The 9,345-nt window shown below is 36.9% G+C and overlaps 1 long non-coding RNA gene across 1 annotated transcript in view; it reads right to left on the reverse strand.

The window, feature by feature from the left end:
* The window catches only part of LOC136030348 (uncharacterized), a 361,960-nt gene that overhangs the window by 42,574 nt on the left and 310,041 nt on the right, over positions 1–9,345 (reverse strand). The gene's annotated exons all lie outside the window — the stretch shown is intronic.

A 9,345-nucleotide genomic window follows, 5' to 3' on the forward strand; every position in this document is an offset into this window, starting at 1 on the left:
TTTATATTTGAGTATCTCGGTCGTCATTTATATCTCCCGGTCGTTATTTGTGTCCCAGTGTCCCAGTCTGTAATTTCTCTTTGTGTGTCCCGGTCGTCATTTATATTCCCTGTGTCCCAGTTTTTAGTTTTCTTTTTCTCCTTTATTTTTCAGTTTTTTTCCTTTTTTTAGTCTTTTTTCTTTTTCAGTTTTTAGTTTTTTTTTAGTTTTTAGTTTTTTTTTGTAATTTTTACTTTTTTTTTTTTTTTTTTTTTAGTTTTTTGCTGCTCAAAAAAAATTTGTCAAAGTGTCAAATAACGTCAAAAAGAAATTATTATTAAATTGCTTAAAATGTAGAAAACTGGTGATTGCACAAATATTTCTATATATTCTGACAATGGATTAAAGCAATTCGAAAACCTTAAAACAGAAAACCAAACCGATTTACGTCATCAATTCGATCCAAAAATTATATAGCGTTGCCGGGACTCAGAACACAAGGGACAATGAGAATCCATATATAGAAGCCTGCCGCGTGCCATGCTGGGGCCCGCGGGGACCGGTGGTAAAGCCGCTGGGACCCAGCACTATCTGTGGCTAGAACACAAGGGACAATGAGAATCCATATATAGAAGCCTGCCGCATACCATGCTTGGTCCCGGTGGCGAAGCCGCCGGGACCCAGCACTGTCTGCGGTTAGAACACAAGGGACAATGAGAATCCACCCGCGGGGACTGGTGGCAAAGCTGCCTTGACCCAGAACCGTCTGTGGTTAAAACACAAGGGACAATGAGAATCCTTATATAGAGGCCTGCCGCGTGCCATGATGGGGCCCGGCGTGGGGTTACTTTTCCGTGAGGGGTTACTTTTTAAATAGTTTTGAATTTAAAAACGCACATGTTACTAATATGCAGGGGGAAGTTTCCTTGGGGAAGAATATTTCTTGAATGTCCTTTCTTTCGAGATGGCAGTAACGAGTGACGGATAAGCTGGTATATAATAAGCAGAACATAATATTGTATACAAAAGACTATAACAGAGGTAAAAAAAAAAGATGAAGAAATAAAGAAATAACACTCTGACAAAAGTGTCATACAGTAAAGTATAAAAGCTACGATCAAAGAAAATGTAGAACTAATAAGAGTCGGATTTTGGTGATTTAACGTTGGAAGATGTGCAACAAAAACTACTTGCGTCTGACTTGCCTTGAGCAGCGTTTGACAACTTTATTGAAAAAGCAGAAAACTTCAAAGAAAATTAAATTTTTGATAAGACTAATCTACAATGCAATAGAATTAAAGCTGAAAGTTCTCTATAAATTATTGTTAATCAAGATTTTTTAAATGTCAAGAATTATTAGGCCTAGGTTAACTTGGGAAAATCCTGGTAAGTCAAGCAGGCTAGTTGGTAATATGATAGTAGGCCTTCTGGAAATAGAATTTTGCTTCTTACCCTCGTGTTTATTTTAAAGTACTTGCAAAGACAAGTATGCAGCAGTTTTTATTCAAAGAAGTCAGCAATCGCTAGATGGCTTTGGTGATATTTCTTTTCGGCCATAGAGCAGGTTTACCTTTTTATAAATCTGCCATGTTATTTGGCTAGAATCAAGACATTAATTACCATATACCCAGAAACTCGCGCCCCCTTAACTAGGATATCAAGAACAGTGGCCTCTTTGACGCATGTAATGAAATCCTTTAAAACTGAATCTTCTGCGCAGAAAGGGTTTGTAAACTAAAAGCTGAACGAAAACTGTTTGATAAAATTACCTGCTGAGTCTGAGGTTTCATGTGAATGTAACAGCATAAGACCATGACTAGCCAAAAGCAGATTGCTGATAGGAAGGCCATAATTTGAAGCGATAATGACGCCATCTTTATTTCTAGTTTAATATGGTACTAGGATATCCATTTGTGGTATTTATATAGCCGTATAAAAAAAAGCCGTTACAGCCGCAACGGTTTGTGCATGATTTATAACGCTTATTGCTTTATTGCCCCTGTGCTTTTGTTTTCATCAGACATGGCTCATCTGTTTCGTAAGAAAGATTGACATACTCTACGTACGGCTTATTTCAGATATTGCAAATTCCTCCTCCGGCTTCCTAGATGGTACCGAAACAAAAAAAAAATAATTGCTCGATTTGGTTTAATTGATGTGCCTTCTCGGGCAATAAAGTTCATTCATTCATTCATTCAAAGTAGATAACTAATGTTTCATATACTAAAATCATTTAAAGATAGTTCTTCCGAGTTCACGTCTGAACAAAAAATAATTAACGACAGTGAGTCACACGTCCAACCTTAGCATATAGAGCAAGGGCAAGGTTGAGCTGTCCCTCTTTCTCTGTGACACTGATGGGGCTTTATGAACCTCACTAGTATACACAAACTGGTAGAATACTCTAATATGAGGGATGCTGCAATCCCCCTCAGCCCCTGCACTTTATACCAAAGTTAAAATTATGCCAGTGTTTTGGTCCCTGGCCAGCACCTTATCTTTATCTTGTTGACATTTCATTTGAAAGTGATCAGAATTGAATTGTTTCATTTTTTATTTCAAAATCTTTTAAATCTTTCAATAAATCGGGGTAGTTTTCTGAATACTACAAAGCGTGCTTGATTTATTGTGTCTATGTGTCATTCATTGATCAGAACACGTCATAAAAATACATATGCCTATGCAGTAAATCAAAAGATGGATTAGCTGAACTATTGTCCTACTTCCAATAATAGTTTTAAATTCTGAACCTTTCAAACTATGTAATGAGAACTATTTACCCCGTCAAAGATACATGAGGAATCACATTATTAATCATCATACATCTTATTAGAGGTGACATGCCCATTAGTCCCCTATTTAGATGAAAATCTTCAAAAAATAACTTCAAAATATATATTTCTTTCCAAATGTATTTGGAAGTAAAAATAAAAGGCCTTCCACCCAGAAAGCTTTAATTTTTTAGTACCAAAATTGAAAGTGTTGGGCAACTAAAATATATTTCATAACATTCTTTATTTCTTTCCTGACTCTTGAAAAGTTTTTTTAAACATTCTATATTTTAATTTTTAGTCGTAAGGAACTTAATTTTTCCCGGTAGCAGAAAAAATAATACTTTCGCTTTTTAGCTCGTTTGTGATAGAAACTTGTTTACGTGTAATTCGTTTTACACTGGAACCAAAATGTTAATATGTAAATCCACCGCTCTTTAGCCACTGTTCGCTGTTGTGTAGACTATGATTACTTTCTACCCACTTTTCACTCGTATAAATATAATAGCAAGAAGGAAAAGCGGGAATACTGAGATAAACGGAGGCCGTTACTGCTTTTAATACTTTTAAAGGAGGTTCTTAATACTTCTAATGCTGACTGAAATTAGAGATACCTGAACAAAAATCTTTGCTGCTCCTTTTATTCACCTTATTCACAATCTCTGGAACTATTTGTGCATGAATTGTAGAAAAAAATTGAACCAGCGTGATGCCTGTTACCAGTGACGATAATCCTGTCCTTGTTTATTCGCCGGTATTGAATTTTGTACAGAGCAATTTGCTAATTGGAGCAGAGGATGACGTGATTAAAAGGCATGGAGTGGAGTTTTTTGACTCTAATTCGGTCAAGGTGGCAAAGACGTTATTGTGGCAGCTTTGTCCGGGTCACGAAGATTGCCCTATTCGGAAGGGAACTAATGCATTGGTTAGCCATTTCAGCGACATAATTACTTTATTAAAATCTCTTGACGAGACTGACACTGATGTTCCGACATTGGTCATAAAGCGTCCTACGGAAGTACCCTGCCTCCCTACCACCGCCTACACCTCTTTATTCTCAAAATTTAATGAGCTTCATCAAGTTGTTTTGGGAATGTCTTCAAAACTTGACAATTATGAATTGAGCTTCCCCCAATTACCCAAGAGTTGCTTCAGTGCTAGATTCGCATGCAACAGTTATCGTCTCAAAGGTTCCGGACACCTTATCTGACCCTCTTAAGCGAAAAGCTGCTATAGCCCAAATTACTGGACATGAATTAGTACGTAGCGTAAAGCCCATCAATGACAAGTGGTATATTAATATGGACAAGTCTGCTACGGAGGACTTCTGATCGTCAATCCAGAATATAATCTTCGGTACTACAACAAAAGTGGTTTCCAAGCGGTTTTTTGGTATATCACGTAATATTCCTACCGACGTTGACATTACGGTGCTCGGAAGCCAACACGGTATCATAGATGCTAAGAGATTGGGCCTATCTAAGTCTCTGAAAATCGAGTTTTTGGATTCTTTTGCGCAATCTACGTTTTTCAAGCATGGCCTCAGAGTGGGCTATGAAATTTTTTCTGTTTACAAGTTTAAGGACCTACCCAAATGCTGTTTTAAATATCGATCACTAGACCATCTACAGTACTCCTGTCCCAGCGTTCTCCCGAAATGTGCTCGTTGTGGAGGGCCACACATATCAACAAAAGATGAGCCATGCATTGCTGATCCCAATTGCGCAAATTGCGGCCAAAAACACCCTTCCTATAGCTTTTCCTGCCCCGTTATTAAGAATCGAATAAAGTGCAAATCCACCTTCCAACCATGAGTGCATCAATCTCAGTTATTTTGTTCAATATAAATGGCACCAAAGATAAGGATTTTGTTATTGATGAGTTGTACGGTTCCTACGATTTGGTATGTTTCCAGGAGCATCTTCTCACTGCTTCAAGTTTGAATTTTTTGCGTCGAAGTCAGCATCATACTGCGTTCCTGAGTCCAGCAAAAGCTACTGGCGGTCGCCCTTCCGGTGGACTAGCCTGTGTCTTTAAACGGGACATTCATCTACCCTCCCCAGTACTCTTCTACTCCGACGAATTTTTTTTGGCTGTGCGTGTCGGCAGTATTGTATTTATAAACTCTTATCTCCCATATGAAGGATACTCGATCAGATCCTTAACTAAATTCGGAAAGACGTGTGGTCTGCTTAAGAATCTTGTGAATCAGGTACTGTTAAACTCTCTACAGTATATAATAATTGGGGACCTAAATACTGATATTAATCGATCTTCTGTGAGAAGGGAACTGCTTTTTGAGTGTTTTCCTTCATACCGCGTTGTGCCCAAATCCCACAATTTTTCATATGTTCATCATTCTGGAAGCACAAGTGATATTGACCATATTATTTGCTCGCCTGGTATTATCTCTTCTTCTGCTTCTGTTCATGTTAACGAGCAAGATACTGACCACATGCCAATTTCAGCGACATTTACAACGGATATTGATCTATCGGAAACCAATTGCTCGCGAGAAAAATCGAAGTGGTTTGAAAAAAGTAATTGGAGCAAAGCCAATATACCGCACTACATCTCTAACTTGACAACCCTTCTTTCTACCATACGTGTTCCATATCATCTTCTTCAGCGCCAGGTACCTACGAATGGTAAAGCCGATATTGACTGTTATTATAACCAACTTGTGATGTGTATGAAAAGGGCAGAAGAAGCTGCTGTGCCTCGACAACGTATTCGTAAAAGAACACAAAAACCTACCTGGTCAATGGACCCTTGTTTAAAGTCGATAAAAAATAAAGCAAAATTATGGCTCCAGATATGGAATGAATGTGGTCGGCCAAGTTCTGGGTGTGTCGCTGATATCAAACTTAAAACTAAAACCAATTATCTGAGGTCGGCACATTACCGCGGTATGGATTCCCTGTAAGTAGGGAGGATTGGCGAAAAGTGATCAATTCTGACAAGATAAATGATGAAACTATGACAAGTAATTGCCTTCCAACTTCAGCTTGGTATAAACATTATTCTTCGATTTTTTCAGTGATTAATTATTCAGTGCATTCTGTGTATACTCGCCTTCTTACCCCCCTCTTTAGTACAATGTTTTCGCAACGCCATATAGTGCCCATATCTTTTTCTTCAGTGATTAATGCTGTTAAAAGTTTAAAATCTAATTCAATAGATAAGAATGGTATTTCTAAGATGCATATGCCGATTGAATGCACCCCCCCTTATATCTCACTTTCAGCTTCTTTTTCAAATGTGTCTATGTACTACATACGTACCTGAGAGTTTTCTGTGTGGTACTGTTTCGTCAATTTTAAAAAGGGGAATGTCACCGATTGATTGTTCTTGCTATCGACCTATTACTGTATCTTGTAATATTAGTAAGGTTTTTGAGTATATCCCACTACCATTTTTGACTAAAAATATTATTGAGGATGAGAACCAATTCGGTTTTCGGAGTGGGGTGGGTTGTCAGCATGCGCATAAGATTCTGTCTTCTCTATTGGCTGATAATTCTTCCAAGGGAAATGGTCTTTATATTTGTGCTTTGGATCTTTCGAAAGCGTTTGATAGTGTGGTCCATAGTCAGCTCATTTTTTTCCTTGTATAATTCTGGGGTCAATCTCTCTATTATAATGCTTCTTAGGTTTTGGTATTCAAATTTGTTTCTTCAATTAGGATCTGCACCAGACACTATTATAAGAATGCGAAGAGGTGTTAGGCAGGGTGGTGTTCTGTCCCCTACGCTTTTTAAGATTTGTATTTCTAGTATGCTGGCTAAGATTTCAGGTACATACCTTTCTGGTCTTGCGGATGTTTCTTATCTTGCGTATGCTGACGACTTGCATCTGATTAGCCGTTCCAAAAAGGGTCTTTCCAATATGGTTTCTATAGTTTCTGATGCTTTCTCTGATATTGGCCTTTCAATTAATATAGATAAATGTGAGTTTCTTCCCTATAACTGTATTACTGCTACTCCCTTTGACTGTAATAACTTCACTATCCCTCTTGTTTATTGTATTCATTGGCTTGGTATCTCTATTACTAACAATCTTTCGAGCTTACGTCAGCGTATTGTTCGTGATATAAGTAAAAAGATTCAGATTGGTTATGCAAAAATTGTTGCAAATAGAGGGAACTATAATAGACGTGCGCTGGCTAAACTTTATTCAACTTTCTGTGATCATTCCGTCCTTTATGCTTCAGGTCTTTTCCCCTTCTTAATAATGGTAATTTAAAAAGAATTCGGATAAATTATTTCAAATTTTGCAAATTTCTTCTGTATCTTCCACCTTGGACAAAAAACCGGACTCTTGTTAAAAAATTATCAGTTCCTGACATAACTTTAAAGTTGGAGATTGTTCACAGACAACTCTCCAGTACAGCTTCTGCGCGCCTATCCCCTCACCACCGTCTTATCCGTTTTTTTCGTTGACTTTGTGTGTGTATTTGTTTTTCTCTTTGTGTTTTTTGAATTTCATTTTTTGTGTGTATCTAATGTTCATTTTTTTTTCATAGTTCGTTATTTTGTGTATTTATTTAATTTTTTGTATTAACGTAAAAAATTTCTATTGTCATTACTTTTCATTTTTTGTATGTTTTGCTTTTTTTGTGTGTATTTAATTGTTTGTATTCCACATTTTAATACTTTTATAGTGTTGTTGTGGGTAAGAAATAAATCATTATTATTATTATTATATTGGGAAATATTTTTCAGGAGGAATTTTCGAGGGAGATTATCCACGGGAAAGAGGAAATTTCCACTGAAGAGAAAATTTCTACAGGGGATAGAATAGTTCACAGGGGAAATTCCGGGATGGGGGGATTTTTTTGTATTTACTTTTAAATTTGAAAATATGATCATTGTTAATACGCAGGCTTTTTTTTCAGGGAGGAAATTTTGACGGAGATTTTCCTTGGAAAAGAGGAAATTCCACAGAGGAAGAATTTCCCGCAGGGGAAGATTTGTCTCCAGGGGAATTTTCCGGATGTGGGAAGTTCGCAAATGGGGGACTTTTCTGGACTGGGAAACTTTTTAAATACTTTATATTTGAAAATACGGTCACTGTCAATACTTAGCGGGGGATTTTTTGTGAAGGGGGGATTTCCGGATATTATTTTCCGCGGAGGAGTGTTTTCTGCAGTGGGGATATCTTGTGGGAATTTTCCTTGAACTTCCTTTCTTTTTAGACCGTAATAACATGCGATAGGTAAGCTAGTACACAATAAACGTTACAAAAAAAATCGTTGTTTAATTTAGACGATGAATCTAAAGAAGTCATTATGCTTTTTTTGTTAAAATAGGACATTAAAAACAGTATTAACTTCCTACCTTCTTTAAACTGCCCCATGAAATGTTTGCAACTTTGTAATATAATTAGAGAGTCCAATGGATATATTGCTACCGGTATTTTAAAGAATTTGCGCAAAAAAGATGCAATTATTTAAATGAAAATGGAAATAAATTATGACATCTTTTCATTGGGTAGCTTTTTTTTTAAACCTGTTTTTATTTTTCGCTTACTAAGGGGACTGGGAGGGGGAGCATGAAGTAGGAAGATTCTAAATCCCTGGTTTAAGGTTTACGACCAAGGAGATGGTAATGGTACCCTTGTTATGCTCCTAGTCGTTCCAACCCTGAAGGTGCCATATGGCACTTTGCGATAGAGTTATTAAGGCGAATTAATAATAGACAAGTGGAGACAGGCAGTGGCTTTCAACTGAGCTATTAAATACCTGTCTTTGAGCTTGCGATAACCTGCTAGCCTTGACAGAAAATTTAATTATAATAAACCATGGATTGCACGCTAACCATGCGAAAGGGATTTTCCTCGCTTTAAAAAATTGAGAGCTGAAAACCTCCTACTTCAGAGTTTTTAACCGTGGCAAATCAATTGACTATTATAGAATTTGCATTCCCTGGTATTTCGACTCTGTTTGGGCAAAATTGATATTTTGTTGCGCAAAATGGCAGAAAATACCCCTTTGCTGTAGTATTTCACTCTGAGAAATCAGAGGTGCTTTTATTTAATTGAGGTAGTTCGAATCCCACACAAGGGTGCCACCCAGTGGAAAAAAATCATTAGATTCTTGAAACAAATCACTAAATCAGCACATAAATCCTTAGATTATTTACTAGAAATCACTACAATTAAAATACTAGAATTACATGCTAGAATTATGATGCAGAGAATAGAACAATATACTTGCTTCATCCCGGTGTTTTTCCGAATTGGTACCCTTGACTTATACCCGATCACGAAAAATAGGCTATCGATGATCTGGTCAGGAAATTTGCCTCATCTTTTCAGTTTTTTTTCCTTGTCGATTCAAAACCCAGTTTTTCCTAAGAAATTTAGAAACTATATTCGTTTTACTCTAGTTGAGCTATTATAAATACTGGGACACCAGCGACAATTTTGAAAATGACCTTTTTACATTTTCATGGAAAAAATGTGTCCCACCCTTCACAAATTTTTCATAAGCATCGATCTTATTGCTTCTTTAATAAAAAAAGAGGTATTTGTTAATTACATGGAACACACCCAAGAAGTAAAGCTATGTTAATCCTAATGAAATACGCCAAAAC

This window comes from Artemia franciscana, chromosome 8 (assembly GCF_032884065.1).
Source record: "Artemia franciscana chromosome 8, ASM3288406v1, whole genome shotgun sequence".
NCBI lineage: Eukaryota > Metazoa > Arthropoda > Branchiopoda > Anostraca > Artemiidae > Artemia > Artemia franciscana.